General features: G+C 46.5%; 1 long non-coding RNA gene across 1 annotated transcript; it reads left to right on the top strand.

The window, feature by feature from the left end:
• Positions 1-13346: 13346 nt before the first annotated feature.
• On the top strand, positions 13347-13672 carry LOC141153063 (uncharacterized). The gene is made up of 3 exons (XR_012247231.1): positions 13347-13427; positions 13501-13555; positions 13636-13672. It is a non-coding gene; the product is annotated as an uncharacterized lncRNA (long non-coding RNA).
• Positions 13673-23300: the final 9628 nt, after the last annotated feature.

The following is a 23300-nucleotide window of genomic DNA, read 5'->3' as shown; positions in this document are numbered from 1 at the left end:
GGTTGGCTGTAGTAGAAGAGTCCCCATTATACTACTTATACTCTAGTGAAATTGATGCCACTTTGTTGATGTCTGCCAGTAATTTTTGGAAATGTGGGGAATCCTGATTGGGTCTCCATCTATTGGGTTGGCTGTAGTGGAAGAGGTGTCCTTCCTAATTGTACAATTTCTACTGTGCTGAAATTGATGCCACTTTGTTGGTGTCCGCCAGTAATTTTTGGCAATGTGGGGAATCCTGATTAGGTCTACATCTATTGGGTTGGCTGTAGTGGAAGAGGAGTCGGGCCAGATTTATACTACTTATACTCTAGTGAAATTGATGCCACTTTGGTGGTTTTAGGCCCAATTATTTTCAAATGGGAACAGTCCTGATTGGTAGTGTTGAGCGAACATGCTCGACACTGCTCGGTACTCGCCCGAGCATCACGCTACTCGGGATGTTCGGCGAGCACCGAGCATTTCCGGGTTCCTCGGGCGGGAGCTCGGGTCTCTGCCCTGCATGTTTGGCGCTCTTTACAGAGCCAATGAACATGCAGGGATTGCCAGCCAGTCACTGTAATGCTGCAGCCATGTTGGTTGTGGGCATTACAGTGATTGGCTGGCCGCACAGCGTCACCTCGAGTATTTAAAACTGGGCGCCACCATCTTGGACACAGTCACTCCGGATTAGACAGTGTAGGGACAGCGCTGCTGATTTAGGGAGAGATATAAACTGCAAAATAGTTAGTGTAGGGTCTGTAAAGGCTGCCAGAACAAACAAACAGTCCTTTTCAGGACTAATATCCATCCCAGATACCAGGCAGGCAGGCTGTATAGGAGACACAGTAGTTATACCAGCAAACGCTGCATTACAGTCCTGTGTGCTCCTGTTGCTGAAATTGCTGGACTTAGCACCAGGTGTTGGGGGCCAGGAAAAATCCTTTTTTTTCCATCTAAATCCTCCTTTTTTTTTCCTCCTTCACACTGTACAAATACCCGTCTTATTTACCTTTTGGTGTGTCCCCCCTCCCCCCCCCCCAAAAAAAAGCGTGTCTCTGATTTTTCAGACACAAATATTACTGTTGAAAATAGTCTGGTGTAGGCTAGAGAAACAGAAGTGTTGTTTTGCACTTCCACGGTTCAAACCTCTGTATTATCCATTTTGGGCCATTTGTATCTAAAAAAAAAACAGTTTGAGTGTGTCGCTCACTGTTCAGCCACAAATATCTCTATTTAAAAAAGTGTGGTATACCCCAGTAAACAATAACTGTGGTTTTGCCATCCCACGGTAAAAAATCTCTATTATTCAGCTTTTGGTAGTTTTTTCCGTAAGAAAAACAGTAGTGTCTCCTGACTGTTGTGACACAAAAATATATCTGTTGAAAATAGTCTTGTGTAGGCTCGACATCCCAGTGTGGTTTCGCAGTTCCACGGGTCAAATCGCTGTACTATCCAGTTTTGGGCCTTTGGTATCTAAAAAAAAAAGCAGTTTGAGTGTGTCGCTCACTGTTCAGCCGCAAATATCTCTATTTAAAAAAGTGTGGTATACCCCAGTAAACAATAACTGTGGTTTTCCTCTTCCACGGTTCTAATCTACTCTTTATTACCCTTTTTCCATTGATAGTGCAAGTGTAAGCTATTTTACTTCATTTACAATGGGCAAGGCGCGTGGCAAGGGACGTGGAAGTGGACGTTCTGGTGATGGTTCGTGCAGAGGACGGGGCCGTGGCCAAGGTGAAAATGTGCCACAACCAACAGCCACATCTTCTCGCTCCCACTTCTTGACCGAATTACTAGGGAAGCACAGAACAACACCAGTATTGAGAACTGATCAGTGTGAACAGGTTATTAATTGGATAGCAGACAATACTTCCAGTTACCTGGGCACCACCACCTCCGGTCTGTCTTCCACACGGTCAACTCTTAGTAGCCGTGAGTCTCGACCGCATACTCCTCACCCTGATGCTCCTTCCTCCCACCATGCCGAGTGTCGTCAGACAGCAAGTGATCCCACACTTGGCAATCTGAAGAGCTGTTCACTGGTCCATTTCCATATTTGTGCCCCTCGCCTGATACGCTTGAAGTGGTGGAAGAGGAGATCCCATGTTGCGATGCCCAAATATTTGAACAGCCACGGCCACAGGAAGTCGACGCTGGCAATCTGTCACAAGAGGTGGACGATGGCGAGACACAATTGCCAGGAAGTGAGGAGGAGGATCGTGGTGCGCAAGTGGAAGAGGAGGAAGTGGTGGATGATCTAGTAACTGACCCAACGTGGAAGGAGGACATGCAGAGTGAGGCCAGCAGCACACAGGGGAAGGGAGGCAGAGTACCCCAACAGGCAGGAAGAAGCAGTGTGGTGGCCGCAGACAGAAGGCAGGCAACCATTCCCCGTAACACCAACACGAGGGACGTTGCCAGTACAAGCGGTAGGTCTTCCAGAGTCTGGAATTTTTTTAAAGACTCTGCTGATAACCCCAAAAAGGCCATATGTTCCACCTGCCATGCCAGCATCAGCAGGGGTGACAAAACTACCAGCCTGACCATCACCAGCATGATCAGGCACATGGCAGCAAAGCACCCGACTTTGTGGGGCGAAACCCAGGGTCCACGACCAGTGTCAGCGGGTGTCACCACTGCTTCTTCCACTGTTGTGCGTGCAATAGAACCCCCTGTTGTGTGTGCAAGGCAATCCCCTGTCCATACTGCATGTAAAGATGCCCCCTCCTCTCAGTCTTCACTTGTTATGGCAGTTTCTCAAGAAACAGCATCAACGTCCACGTCCACGTCCCACCGCAGCGTTCAATTGTCCATATCACAGACCTTTGAACGAAAGCGGAAATTCGCAGCTAACGCCCCACAGGCCACAGTCCTAAATTCGCACATTTCACGACTGCTTGCATTGGAAATGCTGCCTTTTAGGCTGGTGGAGACGGAATCCTTCCGCAATCTTATGGCGGTGGCCGTCCCTCGGTACTCGGTCCCCAGCCGACACTATTTTGCCCGGTGTGCCATCCCCGCACTACACAAGCACGTGTCCCAAAGCATCTGCTGTGCCCTCAACAACGCAGTTACTGGGAGAGTCCACCTGACAACGGACACGTGGACAAGTGCTTGTGGCCAGGGACGGTACATCTCTCTGACGGCACACTGGGTAAACATAGTGGAAGCCGGGACCCAGTCGGACCTTGGGACGGAACACATCCTCCCCACACCGAGGATTGCGGGCCCTATGTCAGTCAGAGTTGCCCCCACAGTGTACAGCTCCTGCGCATCCTCCTCCTCCTCCTTCTCCTCATGTTCAGCCTCCATCTCAGATATCACCACATCAGTTACAAGCAGGAAGCATTGCAGTACTGCCTCCGCCAAGCGGCAACAGGCTGTGCTGAAACTCATAAGCTTAGGTGATAAACCTCACACTGCTTGTGAGTTGTGGACAGCTGTGAAAGAGCAGGCAGATCTGTGGCTGAGACCGCTGAACCTACATCCCGGCATGGTCGTGTGTGACAATGGCCGTAACCTGGTGGCGGCTCTGAGGCGAGGTGAGATCACACACGTACCATGCCTGGTTCATGTGCTTAACCTCGTGGTTCAGCGGTTTCTTAAATCGTACCCCGAGTTGCCAGATCTGCTCGTGAGAGTACGCCGCCTGTCAGCTCATTTTCGCAAATCGGCTACAGCTTCCGCCGCCCTTGCTGTGTTGCAGCAGCGTTTGCAGCTTCCGGCACACCGACTGGTGTGTGATGTCCCCACACGTTGGAACTCTACCCTCCACATGTTGCAAAGGATTTGTGAGCAGAAGAGAGCAGTTGTGGAGTACCAGCTGCAACAAGGCCGTCGATATTCAGGTCAGACTCCACACATAAGACCCCAGGAGTGGACCTGGATGTCTGACATATGTACCATCCTGACAAACTTTGAGGAGGCCACCAAGATGGTGAGTGGCGATGACGCCATCATTAGTGTCAGCATCCCACTTGTCTGTCTTTTGCAATGCTCTCTGCAGAGAATTAAAGAGGAGGCATTGCAGCCAGAGTATGATGAGATGGATCAAGAAGCCGTAGCGAGCGATTACACACAGCCCAGCCTCATCTCATCCCAACGTGCATTGGGGGACAATGAGGGAGAGGAGGAGGAGGAGGAGGAGGAGGAGGAAGAACAGGAGCTGCTATCATGCATTGTAGACGGTAGTACCTGTACAAGTGTCATACCGTCGGTTCAGCGTGGGTGGCCTGAGGACAGGGGGGAGGAGGAAGAGGAGGAGGAGGAGGAGAGCATGGTCAGTCGTCATCTTGGTGAGGACACGGAAATCTTGCCCGTTACCAGTCTGGCACGCATGGCTGACTTTATGTTACGCTGCCTTAACCGTGACCCTCGCGTTGTCAAAATGTTGGGTGACAGTCATTACTGGTTGGTGACACTTGTAGACCCCCGCTACAAGGAGAACTTTCACTCTCTTATTCCTGAGGTGGAGAGGTCTACAAAAATGGGGCAATACCAGAAGGCCCTTGCTGCAGAACTCTTAAAAAAATTCACATCTGAACACGCTAGCGGCAGAGGTCACAGTTCGTTGCCCAACCAAGGCGTACAGGCGAGAGAGATGCAACTCCAATCCAGCAGAGGCAGGGGAACACTGTCAAAGTTCTGGGACAGTTTTCTGACACCCACCCAGCTTACAGGCCCTGAGGCGCGGGGTACTCTCACAAGGAGTGGAAAGCTTCAAAAGATAGTGAGGGAGTACCTTGCCGATTGTACCAGCGTCCTCCGTGATTCCTCTGTGCCTTTTAATTATTGGGTATCCAAGCTGGACACTTGGAATGAACTCGCTCTGTACGCCTTGGAGGTCCTGGCCTGCCCTGCTGCTAGCGTGTTATCGGAGCGTGTTTTTAGTGCCGCTGGGGAAATTATAACTGATAAGCGCACTCGCCTGTCAACTGACAATGCTGACAAGCTGACCCTTATCAAAATGAACAAGGGCTGGATTGAGCCAGACTTCTCATCACCACCAAATGACAGCAGAGTAACATAAAGTCAAATCCACTGTGTTATTTCGGGAGGTGTATTCACATGCACCTCTTCACACCCACACATGGGTATACGCTTCCTTGTTTCAGCTGTTTAATCTTCTCCTCCTTATCCTCAGCCTCCACCACCACTATACCACCAGGGTGCCAGCATTGCAAGTTCCTCCGTCCTTATTTTTGGCAGCTTTTGCTTGCAAGGCATAAGCAAATACTATGGGACACCCACTCCCCAATAATGGGACTTATGTTTGTAATATGCTGTACTGCATGGCTCTTGTAAGGGGCATTGCAAGTTGCTCCGTCCTAATTTTTGGCAGCTTTTGCTTGGAAAGCATAAGCAAATACCATGGGACACCCACTCCCCAATAATGGGACTTATGTTTGTAATATGCTGTACTGCATGGCTCTTGTAAGGGGCATTGCAAGTTACTCCGTCCTAATTTTTGGCAGCTTTTGCTGGGAAAGCATAAGCAAATACTATGGGACACCCACTCCCCAATAATGGGACTTATGGTTGTAATATGCTGTACTGCATGGCTCTTGTAAGGGGCATTGCAAGTTGCTCTGTCCTAATTTTTGGCAGCTTTTGCTGGGAAAGCATAAGCAAATACTATGGGACACCCACTCCCCAATAATCTGACTTATGTTTGTAATATGCTGTACTGCATGGCTCTTGTAAGGGGCATTGCAAGTTGCTCCGTCCTAATTTTTGGCAGCTTTTGCTGGGAAAGCATAAGCAAATACTATGGGACACCCACACCCCAATAATGGGACTTATGTTTGTAATATGCTGTACTGCATGGCTCTTGTAAGGGGCATTGCAAGTTGCTCTGTCCTAATTTTTGGCAGCTTTTGCTTGCAGGGCATAAGCAAATACTATGGGACACCCACTCCCCAATAATGGGACTTATGTTTGTAATATGCTTTACTGCATGGCTCTTGTAAGGGGCATTGCAAGTTGCTCCGTCCTAATTTTTGGCAGCTTTTGCTGGGAAAGCATAAGCAAATACTATGGGACACCCACTCCCCAATAATGGGACTTATGTTTGTAATATGCTGTACTGCATGGCTCTTGTAAGGGGCATTGCAAGTTGCTCTGTCCTAATTTTTGGCAGCTTTTGCTGGGAAAGCATAAGCAAATACTATGGGACACCCACTCCCCAATAATGGGACTTATGTTTGTAATATGCTGTACTGCATGGCTCTTGTAAGGGGCATTGCAAGTTGCTCCGTCCTAATTTTTGGCAGCTTTTGCTTGGAAAGCATAAGCAAATACTATGGGACACCCACTCCCCAATAATGGGACTTATGTTTGTAATATGCTGTACTGCATGGCTCTTGTAAGGGGCATTGCAAGTTGCTCCGTCCTAATTTTTGGCAGCTTTTGCTTGGAAAGCATAAGCAAATACTATGGGACACCCACTCCCCAATAATGGGACTTATGTTTGTAATATGCTGTACTGCATGGCTCTTGTAAGGGGCATTGCAAGTTGCTCCGTCCTAATTTTTGGCAGCTTTTGCTTGGAAAGCATAAGCAAATACTATGGGACACCCACTCCCCAATAATGGGACTTATGTTTGTAATATGCTGTACTGCATGGCTCTTGTAAGGGGCATTGCAAGTTGCTCCGTCCTAATTTTTGGCAACTTTTGCTTGGAAAGCATAAGCAAATACCATGGGACACCCACTCCCCAATAAAGGGACTTATGTTTGTAATATGCTGTACTGCATGTGACGCGCCCCCTGGGCCGTGTGTACACGTGTGTGGGATACCCGGTGCCGGGTCTCTGGGGTCTGTAGTCTCCGTGGCGGTGACCCGGTCCCGTGGCTCAGGCTGGTCAAACCAGTGGCAGTCTTTCTTAGGTTTTGAGGTTAATTGTCCGACTGCGCCACCCGTGGATTGCGGTCAGGGAGTACCACCGCTGCGAGGCAGACCGCTGAGGCTGGTGTTGTGTGCGCAGCATAGAATGGGATAACTCCCCTCGGGAGGAGTATAGCCTCAGGGCAGTGAGTGTGGATGATGGGGGTGATGGTGCACGAGCACAGCAGGAATGACTCAGAGTCTTTGCAGTGCAGTTCAGGGTCTTTACTGATGATTATAAGGTAGACCCTCCCGGGAGCACTGGCTAGCATAAGAGGCCTGGTCAGTCTGTGAGCAAGCAGGAGTTCCCCTGGCCAGGTGGAGTTGTAGGCCTCCCCGTCTGTCTGCACTCTTCCTAGCTACCTTGCTGTAAGCGGGTAGAAGTAGCCCACGTCCCTGAGTGTACCGTGTAGTGCTCACCCGTATGGCTGGTGACTTGGGGCCTTCTGTTAGCCTCCGCTCCACGACGGCGGTGCTGGTCCCTTGCTTGTGACTGAGCCTCCGGGCTTCTATGGCCAGAGGACCTGAAATCCCCTGCCGGCTGGTTTCTGCTGCTGGATATATAAGTCCTCACAGCTTCGGACTCCTGTGTCCGGTTCCTAATGTCTTCTGCCAGGGCGAGCTCTGCTCAGCTTCCAGCCCCTGGTCTTTAGCTCCTAGCTCCTACAGAGCTCCTTGCTGTTACTTTCCCTTGCTCTCACTCTGACTCTGACTGTTCTCTGACTCACTCAACCCCGCCCCAGATCCAGTTTATAAGGGCAGAATTCTCCCCTCCCAGGATTGGGGCAGGAGGATGTTGCATGTTTAAGGGATCCTGACCAGGAAACCTCCCACTTGCTCTCTGATGTAATATCTCTATTACTGTGGTGACCAGACCCCTGGGGTGCCACACATGGCTCTTGTAAGGGGAATTGCAGTTCCTCATAATTTTTGGAAAGCCTTCCATTCACTGCTTAGGCCAACAGTGCACGGGAGACCCAGTTGCTATAAATGGAAAAAAAGGTTTAGTTAACGCCCTCTGACCTCCATGTCATTTCCAAGGGGCATTGGAGTGGCTCAAAATTTTTGGTAGGCATTGCACTCACTGTATGCCCTATAACTGTGTAGCCGAACCGCTCCTTTTGTTACAGAAACATATCCTACAAGACATATCTGGTTGACTGGCCTGATATTGATGTGAATGGTCCCTGTTCCTCCTGCTCTTTCTCCTTTGCCACTACCTCATCCATCATTTATCACCTGAAGCTTTGTTTTAATGGGAGTCATAGAACTTGGATAGTAGCAGGAAAACATCCAGCAATCCTCGGAGGAGGTAGGATAGCCGCTACTACATACATGCGCTTGCATTCCAACAAAACAAAGCAGATGCTAACTTCTATCATCCTCATCATGCTCCTCACCTTGGCACTCTCAACTCCCCTGATGGAGAAGCCAGGGCCCACCGGAGGAGTCTGATAGTTCGGTGGGCTCGGCCAATGCTGCCCTAAAGCAAGCCAGGCTAAGAAAAGTGTGGGAAAGGTTACCGGGACAAATAGGGGTGGCTGGGGACCGAGTATGGACACCCGGCCACCCCCTGGAGGCTGGTGAGCAAGCGGGGACACCCGGCCACCAGGCGGCTGGGGACTGAGTATGGATACCAGGCCGCCGACACAGCCATGGCGTGGTGGCCAGATTCCGCCTCCACATGCCTAAAAGGCCCAATTTAAAGTGCAAGCAAGCAGTATGGTATTACAGCCTGGGGGTGGGTGGGTGGCAGGCTGCATACTTGAGCTTGTATGGCAAGGAATGGGGGAGGTACAATTGAACACTGCCCTGGGACTAGAACTTGCATGGGGATAGTTGCAAGTCTGCATCTTCTGATGCGGTAAGGATCACTTATGATGGCCACCTTTTAGACAGTGACCTGGGAGTCAGAGATGCTTCCAGGGGTCTTCCCCATGCTGTTCCCTTGTCTTTTCAGCACTTTATGCATGTGTCACACAGCACATGGCCAGATAAGGTTGTAAAATGTTAAAATGACATTTCACGGTGAATGCGTTTGTCATAGTTGAAAGCAATACAAAAGTGCAAAAACGCATAAAAAATGCTACTTGTGAACATAGCCGAAGGTGTGGAGGAGTATTTTTGTTTTTGGTCATTTATTTTAACTTATACACAAGTCTTTTCCCTGGAAAGGATGTTCCTTAACATATTTCACAGGAAAAAAGTTTCACTTTCGTTTTTGAACGTTTTATTGTGAGCCCGTAAAAGTGGCTTAATACCTCTGATCACGTTGTTGACAGCAGTGACCTGGGGGTCATAAATGCTTCCTGTGGTGATACCCATGCTGTTCCCATGTCATTTGAGCACTGTCACTATCGTTTTGGGCACTTGTTAGGCTTTTAAAAGACTGCCGGGGGTGCCACCGCAAAAATGCTCGAGTCTCCCATAGACTAACATTGGGCTCGTTGCTCGGGTCGAGCACCCGAGTATCACGGTGAGCTCGACCCGAGCTTCGAGCACCCGAGCATTTTAGTGCTCGCTCAACACTACTGATTGGGTCTCCATCTACTGAGTTGGCTGTAGGGGAAGAGGTATCATTCCTAATTGTACAATTTCTACTGTACTGAAATTGATGCCACTTCGATGGTATTAGGCCTTAATTTAAGGAAATGTGAACACTGCTGATTGGGTCTCCATGTGCTGAGTTGGTTGCAGTGGTAGAGGTTTTGGTCTCCTTTACAATAGTTATACTCTAGTCAAAATAATTTTTGGTGCAGATATTGATCTCCACACAGGGGTACACAGACCTGATAAACTCAACATGGGTATACAAAGCAGACTGCATCTCAGCTTAAAATTGTTTGGGTCAGATATTCTTCTCCACACAGGGGAAAAAAAGGTTGGGCTGAGCAGCTTCCTGACCCTCGACTCTACTGTGCTGTCAGAGCAAGAAGAGGAGGAGGGTGACTCTGAGGGCGAGGAAGAGGATATCACATTGGAGGATGATGAGGTTGCACATCCAACTTTGTGTGAACCCAGAGGCATGCAGCTGAATAGCTAATCTGTGGAGGTGGAGGAGGAAGATGAGGAGGTTACGCTGTGTCTAATGGTGCAGACATTACAAGTGATACAAGCACGAGGAGCACTACATCCTTATCCACAACCGTGGCAGTGACCAGCAGTGGTCGCAGGTCTGTAGCTTGCAGGGATGGCAAGGGTTGCCTAGCCTGGGCCTTTTTTGAGACCGCAAAGAAAGAGAACTCACGTTATCTGAAAACTTTGCAATAAAAAACTCAGTAGAGGGAAAAAGTGCAATAATTTGACTACTACATGCATGAACCTTCACATGCACAATCAACATGCGTTACTCTGGCAATCTCACTTCGATAAAGTGCGGACCAGTGGACCTCAACAACCATCAGCTGCCCCATCAACTGCATCCGCTGCTTCTTCCTCCTCCTCTGTTACCATGCCAAGTATTGGCACGCAGGTCTCCTACAGCAGAACCTCTGCTTCTCTACCTGCTCCAGTCAGGCTGAGTGAGAGCCCGTCAGCTGTAACGGAAGCAGACACGCATGCTATGTTTGTTTCACCGAGCACTCCACACATTTCTCAATCCACCATAACATCTCCGCCTGCACCTCACTCACAGTCCAGCAGTTTGTCCGTTTCACCGTACTTCACCCTCTCTCAGCACTGCAGCAACCCCCGGTCCCGCATTTGTGGTCACGTAAAAATTAGTTTCCTCCCACACATGACGAAGCTAAGAGGTGGAAATGCACCATCTCCAATCTGTTGGCAAAGGAAATAGTGGTGTCAGGCCCTAATTTTTTGATTTGTGAACACTCCTGTATGGCTGCTTTTTTAATGAGGAGGTCACCGGAGAATGTGAAGGAAACCCCCACAAACACGGGGAGAAAATACAAACTACTTACAGATGTTATCCTCTATCATCATAAAGGAATTTGCTTGCTGTCTAGGAGACCGACCACCGCTGCTGTTTACCTTGTGAACATTGTGTTGAAGGTGTCACAGGTTTACCGTGACAGAGAGGAGCCAGAAGACCGCAGCGTCTGATTCCTCCCACTTCTGCAGTCATTAGAAGCCTTACCCTTCATATTAATCAGTGCAGGGGTTAATCTGCTCAGTTGTGAGCTCCTGGAAGCTTACCGTGATTTAGGCTCTCGACAGATTTGTCTCGTGCATCTCCCCTACTGTGATAACTCTGTATCCCAACACATCAGACTGTTGCCTACTGTGGAAACCTTGAAAAGGAAGCTGAAGACCCACTTCTTGTGACAAGCGTACAATCTGCGGTAACCCTTGCTTCAACATACCGCTGCACGACTAGCTGTACCCTGACCTACTGTATCCTCACCCATCCCTTGTAGATTGTTTGTGCGCCCTGGCGGGCAGGGTCCTCTCTCCTCTTGTACCAGTCGGTGACCCCTTTTGACATGTAACGCGCCACGGAATAAATGTCGCTGTAATAGTAATAATAATTATAGTACTTGTACTCTGGGTCAATAGATGGCACTTTCCAGGTGTCTACCCCCAATTTGATGTGTTTTGGCAGCTTTTGGGCCAGTTTTAAGGTGTTGCGTATGCGTTTTTTTTTTTGTCCCCCCATTGAATCCTATGGCGTTTTGTAACGTTCAGTAAATGAGCATCAGTCGGTGGCGCTAGTAGGTGGTCCTAAGGGTATGCAGCAAATTTTAGAACAGGAGCCACTACCTGTCCAGAAGGTATCAGAGGTAGAAAGCTGGATAAAAAACTAGATTAATTTGCGCTGCCCTGTGGGCCAAAGTAATTAGATCTCAGGTGTTAGCAGGTATGTAAAAGCGGCTGAATAACAACCTAAATAGATTGGTAAATTAAAATAACAATTTAATGGTAAAGTTTAAAAGGACAATGACAATTTAATATAGAAATTTAAAAGTACAATGAATATAAAATATTAAAATGGCTAGAGGTAATGACAATGATTGAGATAAATGGTGGGTATCGGCATGGAATAAAAGGTGCAAGTGAAGTCCTTGTCAGATCCTGGTTAGTCAGCTGGTTAGCAGTTCGTAAGAGTCCGCTTGTATAATAGTAGGAAGCGGGGGCCAAAGTATGGGTGACAGTCCAGTTGCTGGGTCTAGAAAAAACGGAGGAGGGGGAAATTAATATAGGGAAGGTAACTGATGTAATAGCTGAATAGAGATGAATGGTAGTTACCTAAGGTACTAGGTTTGGTGTAAGTATTCAAGTGGCGGGACGCCTTGTGAAGACACTGTGAAAGGTATAAACAAGAAAAATCAGTATAATGCTAGCAAACAAATAAGTGGAGTGTAAATGGTAGTTACCAGTAAAGATGGATGTGAGCCTTGTTAGGTAGGATGAAGAGTGAGCCCACTAATAGATGTTAAAAGGTTCTTTGGAGACCTGTGTAGATGGGAGAATACAAGGTGAAAATAGGGATGAGGTTGATTGTTGATTCTAAATGATGGAGGTAGAGGTTATTACTTGCTTGAATGGGGAACGTGTGTGGTCCCAAAAATAGGGGCACGCTCCTAGGTGGTAAAAGGACCGATGTTCTGGCTGGGAGGGGGGGGGGTGGGTATGACCCCCAAAGTCCAATTGGCTGTTATGATCAATAGGATGATGCTTGGATCACTTAGGTGATCTGAGGAGGGAATAAGAATGGAGGTTAAAAAAAAAAAAAAAAATGGCACTGAATGGTAGTTCACTTAATGTACTGAGGGACTTGGAACAAATAGGGTGAAATCTGGGGGAGGGAAAAGAGAGTGCCGACTATATTGGTTGTTTATGGTAGGCTAGAGCGTCGGAGGTTTTGCAGCCTACCTCCTTGGTAGAAGAGATCTTTGCTGTAGTGGTCAGTGCGCGTTTCTTGAATGATAATGATGAAGCTTGATGGTAGGAGGTTTTGGGGCTTACCTTCTGGATGTTGAAGGTGGAAGCCTGCGTCTTCGAGTGTCCGTCTGAGCGGAGATGAAAGGGCGGTTCTTACCTCCGTTCCTATGGTGGAGTCCCCCGGGTGGGTAGCTGGAGAGGAGGATGGGCGGGGGATGCAGGAGCAGAGTCCCGGCCGGCGACTACTGCTCTGTACCTTACCGCACGTGTAATTGTGGAACTGGTGCAGGACCTAGGAGGACCTGATGTGACGTCACAGTCACGTGTAGATCACGTGATTCAATGGAAGACGGTGTGGCAGAAGGACCAATTCCAATTAACCTCCATTCTTATTCCCTCCTCAGATCACCTAAGTGATCCAAGCATCATCCTATTGATCATAACAGCCAATTGGACTTTGGGGGTCATACCCACCCCCCCCCCTCCCAGCCAGAACTTCGGTCCTTTTACCACCTAGGAGCGTGCCCCTATTTTTGGGACCACACACGTTCCCCATTCAAGCAAGTAATAACCTCTACCTCCATCATTTAGAATCAACAATCAACCTCATCCCTATTTTCACCTTGTATTCTCCCATCTACACAGGTCTCCAAAGAACCTTTTAACATCTATTAGTGGGCTCACTCTTCATCCTACCTAACAAGGCTCACATCCATCTTTACTGGTAACTACCATTTACACTCCACTTATTTGTTTGCTAGCATTATACTGATTTTTCTTGTTTATACTTTTCACAGTGTCTTCACAAGGCCTCCCGCCACTTGAGTACTTACACCAAACCTAGTACCTTAGGTAACTACCATTCATCTCTATTCAGCTATTACATCAGTTACCTTCCCTATATTAATTTCCCCCTCCTCCGTTTTTTCTAGACCCAGCAACTGGACTGTCACCCATACTTTGGCCCCCACTTCCTACTATTATACAAGCGGACTCTTACGAACTGCTAACCAGCTGACTAACCAGGATCTGACAAGGACTTCACTTGCACCTTTTATTCCATGCCGATACCCACCATTTATCTCAATCATTGTCATTACCTCTAGCCATTTTAATATTTTATATTCGTTGTACTTTTAAATTTCTATATTAAATTGTCATTGTCCTTTTAAACTTTACCATTAAATTGTTATTTTAATTTACCAATCTATTTAGGTTGTTATTCAGCCGCTTTTCCATACCTGCTAACACCTGAGATCTAATTACTTTGGCCCACAGGGCAGCGCAAATTAATCTAGTTTTGTAACGTTCGACGAACATTCGACGAATAAATCAGCGAATATTGCAAATTCGGCGATCGTAATCCAAATCGAATATTAAAACATTCGCTCATCTCTAATCAGGGGCCAGGGCAAAATTTTTTTTTTATCTTAATCTTGGTTATTTGCTTAGAAACCAAAGCAGGCAGGGTATGTGACAGACTGCAGTGCATGATACAGCACAAGAGGGTCCATTGCATGTTCAACCTCTGACCGATCCTGCTGTGACAAATATTTGTAGACATAGCCCCAGATATCAGGGGCCAGGGCAAGTTTTTTTTATCTTAATCCTGGTTATTTACTTAAAAAGCAATCCAGAGTACACCATTTTTCTGCTCCATTTGCTTGATAGCACTGCAGAATACAACCAGATCTTTTCCATATTACAGCGATAAAAATCCAGAAATTTGAACTGAACGTGGAAAATATTGGCCTCCTTTTCCATTTTGTTGCAGTGTGTCGGTCAAGCTATTCACACTAGGTCTCTGTGAAGAATAGTATTAGTAAACTACAGGCCCGCTATTTAAAACTATAGCTCTCTGTCATACGTATCTCACATATAACTGCGTTCCAAAATTAGCCATTTCTAGTAAACGTGGAAATTATTGTTCTCCATTTAAAATGGGCAAGGTGTGTGGCAAGGAACGGGTAAGTGAACGTGATAGTGAAGGTGTATGCAGATGCCGAGGACGTGGCCATGGGCAAGCTGAAATTGTGCCACAACAAACACCCACATCTTGTCTCTCGACCTTCCTGTCCCAATTACTAGGGGACCATAGCACACCACTATTGAACCCAAAGCAGTGTCAAAAGGTTGTTGGTTGGATAGCAGACAATGCTTCCAGTCACTTTGCCACCACCACCTTGTCTTGGACACTGTCAAGTCTCAGTAGCCGTGAGTCTGGACCACATATTCTTCACCCTGATCCTCCTTCCTCCTACCATGCTGAGTGACCGGAGACAACTGATCCCACACTTGGACACTCAGAAGAGCTGTTCACTTTTCCATTTGTAGATTCAGGCCCGGCCAGCTTCAAGTGAGTCAAGAGGAAAACGCATGTAGCGATGCCCAAATATTTCAGCAGCCACGGTCACACGAAGACAACGGTGGGAAAGTGATATTACTGTCGCAAGAGGTGGATGATGATGATGAGACACAATTGCCAGAAAGTATGGAGGACCAGGATAAGGAAGTGGAAGATGAGGTGGTGGATGATACAGTAACTGACCCAACCTGGCAGGGAGACATGGAGAGCGAGGACAGTAGCACACAGGGGGAGGGAGGCATAGCACCACAAGAGGCAGGAAGAAGCAGGGTGGTGGCCGCAGACACAAGGCGGGAAAGCGTTCCCAGTAGCACCAACATGACGGAAGTTGCCAGTACAACTGTTAGGTCTTCCCGAGTCTGGTTGTTTTTTAAAGACTCTACAGATAACCCCAAAAAGGCCATTTGCACCATCTGCCAGGCCAGATCAGCAGGAGTAGCAAAACTACCAGCCTGATCACCATCATGATCAGGCACATGGCAACAAAGCACCTGACTAAGTGGGCCGAACCCCAGGGTCCAGAAACAGTGTCTGCGGGTGACACCACTGTTTCTTCTGCTGTTGTGCGTGCACGACAATCCCCTGTCCACGGCACATGCGAAGATGCCTCCCGCCCTGCACGTGTCGTTGCACACTCTCAACTAGCACCATCAGCAAGCACATCCACATCCTTGTCCCAGTGCAGCATTCAGTTGTCCGTACCCCAGTCCTTGGAACGCAAGCGCAAATACACAGCCAACGCCCCACAGGTCACACTACTAAATTCACACATTTCGTGAATGCTTGCGCTCAAAATGTTGCCTTGTGGAGATAGAAGCTTTCTGCAACCTGATGGTGGCGGCAGTCCCTCGTTACTCGGTCCCCAGCCGCCACTATTTCTCCAGGTGTGCCGTCCCCGCATTACACGGGGAAGTGTCCCACAACATCTACCGTGCCCTCAACAACACAGTTATTGGGAAAGTCCACCTAACCATGGACAAGTGGACAAGTGTTTGTGGGCAGGGACGTCTCGCTGACGGCACACTGGGTTAACATAATGTAAGCCGGGACCCAGTTTGACCTTGGGACGGAATATGTCCTCCTGAAGCCGGAGATTGCGGGCACTGGGTCAAACAGGGTTGCCCCCACATTCTACAGATCCTGCTTCTCCTCCACTTCAGCCTCCCTTGCAGAAATGACCACATCAGTCACAAGCTGGAAGCACTGCAGCACTGCCTCAGCCAAGCGGCAACAGTCTGTGCTGAAGCAAACATGTTTAGGTGACAAAACGCACAACGCTGAAGAGTTTTGGACAGCTCTGAAATAGCAGGCAGATTTGTGGCTGACACCGCTGACACTACAGCCAGGCATGGTTGTATGTGACCATGGCTGGAACCTGGTGGCGGCTCTGAAGCGAGGCGAGCTCACACCCATACCATGCCAGGCCCATGTGTTTAACCTTGTGGTTCAGCAGTTTCTCAAAACCTACCCGGATCTGCCGGATCTGCTTTTCAAAGTAGGCCACCTGTGTGCCCATTTTAGAAAGTCAGCTACAGCTTCAACCACCCTTACTGTGTTTCAGCAGTGTTTGCAGCTTCCAGCTCACCGACTAGTGTGCGATGTCCCCATGCGTTGGAATTCTACATTGCAGATGTTGGGAAGGATTTGGAGCAGGAGAGGGCAGTTGTTGATTACCAGCATCAACAAGGCAGTCGGTATTCAGGTCAGACTCCACACATAAGACCTCAGGAGTGGACATGGATTTCAGACATATGTACCATCCTCCAAAACTTTGAGGACTCCACCAAGATGGTGAACAGCAATGATGCCATGATTAGCGTCACCATCCCGCTTCTCTGTTTTCTGAAACGCTCTCTGCTCACAATTAAAGAGGGAGCATTGCAGGCGGAGCACGATGATATGGAGCAAGGAACCATACAGGGTGATTCCAAACAGCTCAGCTCATCTCATCCCAAAGTGGATTGGGAGACAATGGAGAAGAGGAGGAGGAGGAACAGGAGCTAGTTTCAAGCGATATAGGTCACAGTTCGTTGGACAACCAAGGAGTACAGGCAAGAGAGACACAAATCCATTCAAGCAGAGACAGGGAAACACTGTCAAAGTTCTGGGACAGTTTTCTCAGACTATCCCATCGCACAGGCCCTGAGGCAGGGGGTATTCTCACAAGGAGTGCAAAGTTTTGGAAGATGGTGAGGGAGTACCTTGCCGACTGAACCAACGTCCTCCGTGATTCTTCTGTGTCTTATAATTATTTGGTATCCAAGCTGGACACTTGGCATGAACTGGCTCTCTATGTCTTGGAGGTCCTGGCCTGCCCTGCCACTAGCGCTTTGTAAGAGCGGGTTTTTAGTGCCGCTGGTGGAATTATAACAGACAGGCACATCCGGATGTCTACTGAAAATGCTGACAGGCTGACTCTTATAAAAATGAACAAGGGCTGGATTGGGCCAGACTTCTTAACACCACCAAATGATAGCAGTGTAAAATAAACTCAAATACAGTGTCTTTTTTGGGAGGTCTAACTCTATTTCCATGCACCTCTGTCTTCACACTTAGACATGGGTATATGCTTCCTGATTTTGTCTATTTGCTCTTGTCCTCCTCCTTCTACTCATCCTCATCCTCTACCACCATATCACCACCATATCTAACATATCACCATATTTACATCTCTTGCAAGGGACATTGGAGTTCCTCCAAATTTTTGGCAGCCATTGCATTCACTGCATAGGCAAACAGTATCAGAGACTCACTTTCTAATAATGGGAACATTGTTTTCAGGAGGCCCTCCGACCTCTACATCTCTTTCAAAGGGCATTGGAGTGCCTCCAAATTTTTGGCAGCCGTTTCAGTCACTGCATACACAAGAACAGACCCACTCCTTTTTAATTGGAACATGTCGTTACTGTGGCCCAGCTCTATGTGTCTAAATTGTTAGTGGGGTTTTTCCTAAATTTTGACAGCCAATAGACTCACTGCATATCCTATAACTGGCTAGCAGAACCGCTCCTTTTTAAGAACATGTCATTACTGAGGCCCACCTCTATGTGTCTTTAAACTGTTATTGGGGTTTTTCCTAAATTTTGTCAGCCGTTGGACTCACTGCATACCCTATAACTGTATAGCAGACCCTCTCCTTTCTAATGGGAACATGTCGTTACTGTGGCCCAGCTTTATATGTCTTTAAATTTCTTGTAGGGTTTTTCCTAAATTTTGGCAGCCGTTGAACTCACTGCATACCCTATAACTATATAGCAGACCCTCTCTTTTCTAATGGGAACATGTCGTTACTGTGGCCCAGCTTTATATGTCTTTAAATTTCTTGTAGGGTTTATCCTAAATTTTGACAGCCGTTGGACTCACTGCATACCCTATAACTATATAGCAGACCCTCTCATTTCTAATGGGAACATGTCGTTACTGTGGCCCAGCTCTACGTGTCTTTAAATTGTTAGTGGGGTTTTTCCTAAATTTTGGCAGCCGTTGGACTCACTGCATACCCTATAACTGTATAGAAGACCCTCTCCTTTCTAATGGGAACATGTCGTTACTGTGGCACAGCTCTATGTGTCTTTAAATTGTTATTGGAGTTTTCCTAAATTTTAGCAGTTGTTGCATTCACTGCATAGGCAAACAGTATGGGAGAACCACTTCCTAATAAAGGGAACATTTTTTTCAGGAGGCCCTCCCAAATTTTGGCAGCCCTTGCAGTCACTGCCTACGCAATAACTGTATAGGAGACTCACTCTTTAATAATGGAAACAACAAATCATAGCCGACTGCTGGCCCTTTAAGAATAGTAAGGGCCATCTAAAAATATTCTTTGTGACTTTCAGAGTCCCTACTTTATAAATGAAGCAGGATGTGTCTGATGATGTGTCACACAGCACATGGCCAGATAAGGTAGTAAAATGTTAAAATGACATTTCCCGCTGAATGTATTTTTTATCGTTGAAAGCAATACAAAAGTGTAAAAATGCATAAAAAATGCTACGTGTGAACATAGCCCAAGGTGTGGAGGAATATTTTTGTTTTTGTATATTTATTTTGCCTTATAAACAAGTCATTACCCTGGAAAGGATGTTCTTTAACATATTTCCCAGGAAAATCCATTTAGGTTTAGTTTTTGTATGTTTTATTGTGAGTCCGTAAAAGTGGTGTAATACTCTGACAATGTTGTTGACAGCAGTGACCTGGGAGTCAGAAATGCTTCCAGGGGTCTTCCCCATGATGTTCCCATCGATTTGGGCAATTTTTAGGCCCTCTGCACACCGCCGGGGGTGCCACCTGAAAAATGCTGGAGTTTCCCATAGACTTACATTGGGCTTGTTACTCGGACCGAACACTCGAGTTATCCATTGTGCTCGACCCGAGCATTGAGCACCTGAGCATTTTAGTGCTCGCTCATCACTATCTGCAACATCAAAAATGCACCAAATACTCATATTGGGAACATAGCCTTAGTTATCAGAATTGCCCATGACAAGAAGTAAAATACATTGTCTCCACAGGAGCAAATCTAAGAATGTTAGGGCTGTGGTAACACTGGTGTGATTTAAGATGCGATTGTGATTTCTGATATTTTTGTATCATTTCTTGGTTCCTTGCATTTCTCTTACCCCAATTCTCTCCTGAAGTAAATATTTACTCTAATTATACGTCTTTATGGCTCAGCAATGCATCGCTAGGTTAATTGCTTGCACTGATTTGCAGTAAAGCAGCTGCAGAGTCATTTGCTTTGCTGCTATCATTTGCTTATATTTTCCATGGCAAGAGTTTCAGCATGGGATCAAGAGTGACTTTCATTCTCCTTTATAGATTCCTGATTGATATTGTGGCAATGAAGCTGATAGTGGAGTTGTCTGTACTGTATCTGGACAGCTTTTCATATAAATGGGTCAGATGTAAAATAGATGATGCCATTATCATAACTGCTTCAGAGTAGAGAACATCTCGAAACAAAACCATGATTATGGCTTACCAATCACTATTCATATCCGCTGCTCGATTCTCCAATTATTGGCTCTCAGCCTTTTATTATGAATTTTTCAATGTTCTTTAGAAGAAAAATTATTTTTATTAAGCTGTCATTCCTGCAGCCCTAGTCATGTTTAATTCAGTATTTTACATATATCATATTGATACATTTGTGAGAAATGTTATTATTGTGCTGGACTCGATCTATTAAAGATTGCTATCATTGGTTCATCACATCTGCATCTCTCTAATATGTCTGACACAGAAAGCACAGGGTGGTTGTCACTGACCATCAATGTCGCATTTTGCAACCTTTTAACCCATTGCTTAGTAAATTACTCACCCGTGTATATCACTGTCTTTATTTGCTGTCATTTATTTCAAAATGACTGATTTTAAATACATTCAGTAAAGAGTATCCAAGCTTTCTTCTTGATTTTTCATATTTGGCAGGCACTTGAATTACATGCCTGCAGATCGGTCGGGGTTTAGTTCCTGAGACCCCCACCAATAGTCAATAAACCCCCAAGAGGTGTGCGACTCTTGTCTGAGCATACACACCAACCGGGCATGGATTCAATAGAAAGCATAGGCAACAACAAGCCGCGGAGGCAGTGGCTTGTGAAGTTCTCCAACCACACCCAGATCGCTTCAAACTCATTTGCATATGGTTTAAAATGTTGATTTTTTTGTGGTTGTTTTGGAGTGGCTGATTGGCTTATTTTTCAACAAACTACAATATATGACAATATAAGCGGTTTGGGGTGTTTCATACAGTCATATGAAAAAGTTTGGGCACCCCTATTAATCTTAAGCTTAATGTTTAATAAAAATTGGTGTTTTTGCAACAGCTATTTCAGTTTGATATATGTAATAACTGTTGGACACAGTAATGTTTCTGCCTTGAAATGAGGTTTATTGTACTAACAGAAAATGTGCAATCTGCATTCAAACAAAATTTGACAGGTGCATAAGTATGGGCACCCTTATCATTTTCTTGTTTTAAATACTCCTACCTACTTTTTACTGACTTACTAAAGCACTTTTTTTGGTTTTGTAACCTCATTGAGATTTGAACTTCATAGCCAGTTGTATGCAATCATGAGAAAAGCTACTTAAAGTGGCCACTTGCAAGTTGTTCTCATGTTTGAATCTCCTCTGAAGAGTGGCATCATGGGCTCCTCAAAACAACTGTCAAATGATCTTAAAACAAAGATTATTCAACATAGTTGTTCCGGGGAAGGATACAAAAAGCTGTCTCAGAGATTTAACCTGTCAGTTTCCACTGTGAGGAACATAGTAAGGAAATGGAAGAACACAGGGACAGTTCTTGTTAAGGCCAGAAGTGGCAGGCCAAGAAAAACATCATAAAGGCAGAGAAGAAGAATGGTGAGATCAGTCAAGGACAATCCTCAGACCACCTCCAGAGAGCTGCAGCATCAACTTGCTGCAGATGGTGCCACTGCGCATCGGTCAACTATACAACGCACTTTGCACAAGGAGAAGCTGTATGGGAGAGTGATGCGAAAGAAGCCGTTTCTGCAAGCACGCCACAAACAGAGTCGGCTGAGGTATGCAAAAGCACATTTGGAGAAGCCAATTTCTTTTTGGAAGAAGGTCCTGTGGACTGATGAAACCAAGATTGAGTTGTTTGGTCATACAAAAGGCGTTATGCATGGTGGCAAAAAAACACAGCATTCCAAGAAAAACACTTGCTACCCACAGTAAAATTTGGTGGAGGTTCCATCATGCTTTGGGGCTGTGTGGCCAATGCCGGAACTGGGAATCTTGTTAAAGTTGAGGGACGCAAGGATTCCACTCAGTATCAGCAGATTCTTGATAATAATGTTCAAGAATCAGTGATAAAGTTGAAGTTACGCAGGGGATGGATCTTTCAGCAAGACAATGATCCAAAACACCGCTCCAAATCTACTCAGGCATTCATGCAGAGGATCAATTACAATGTTCTGGAATGGCCATCCCAGTCCCCAGACCTGAATATCATTGAACATCTGTGGGATCATTTGAAGAGGGCTGTCCATGCTCGGCGACCATCAAACTTAACTGAACTGGAATTGTTTTGTAAAGAGGAATGGTCAAAAATACCTTCATCCAGGATCCAGGAACTCATTAAAAGCTACAAGAAGCGACTAGAGGCTGTTATTTTTGCAAAAGGAGGATCTACTAAATATTAATGTCACTTTTCTGGTGAGGTGCCCATACTTATGCACCTGTCAAATTTTGTTTGAATGCAGATTGCACATTTTCTGTTAGTACAATAAACCTCATTTCAAGGCAGAAACATTACTGTGTCCAACAGTTATTACATATATCAAACTGAAATAGCTGTTGCAAAAACACCAATTTTTATTAAACATTAAGCTTAAGATTAATAGGGGTGCCCAAACTTTTTCATATGACTGTATATAGCGGATGAAATAAGTATTGAACGCATCACCAATTTTCGAAGTAAACATATTTCTAAAGGTGCTATGAAATTTTACCAGAGTTCAGTAACAACTAGTGATGGGTAGTGATGAGCGAGTGTGCTCACTATTGTTCGGTACTCGCCCGAGCATCTCACTTGTTCAAGATGCTCGGCAAGTACTTCCTGAATGCTCAGGCGGGACGTCGGGTACCAGCCCGTATGTTTGGCGATGTTTAGACAGCAAATAAACATGCGGGGATTGCCTGTCTTTCACTGAAATGATGCAGCCATGTTGATTGTGGCATTACAGTGATTGGCTGGCCAGATAGGGTCTATATAAGACCCCGTACCCTATGCTCGTCACAGTCTACCCTTCAGACAGGTAGAGTAGGGAGAGGTGCTGTTGACTCGCCCCCTGTGCCGTGGGGTACCCGGAACCGGGCTTTTGTAAGATGCTGGGGGTAGTAGTGGTAACCCGATCCCGTGGCTCAGGGTGGTCAGACCAAATTGTGGCAGTCTATCAATCAGTGCTTTAAATGTCCAACTACGCCACCCTTGGATTGCGGTCAGGGATAACCGCCGCTGCGAGGCAGACCACTGAGGCTGGTGTTGGTGTGCAGCACAGGGGTAGGATAACTCCCCACGGGAAGAGTGTAGCCTCAGGGCAGTGTAAGTGGATGCTGGGGGTGATGGTGCAGGCGCAGCAGAAATCACACAGAGTCAAATGATGCAATCCAGGGTCTTTTACTCACAGTTGTTATCCAAGTCACTTCTGTCAGCAAGGACTGCCCAAGCCGTGCTGCGTCCACCAGGTGAGAAGCTCAGTC

This window comes from Phyllobates terribilis, unplaced genomic scaffold, assembly GCF_046119375.1.
Source record: "Phyllobates terribilis strain yellow unplaced genomic scaffold, ASM4611937v1 Scaffold_7__3_contigs__length_470593459, whole genome shotgun sequence".
Classification (NCBI taxonomy): Eukaryota; Metazoa; Chordata; class Amphibia; order Anura; family Dendrobatidae; genus Phyllobates; species Phyllobates terribilis.
This window is presented reverse-complemented; position numbering and strand designations above follow the sequence as displayed.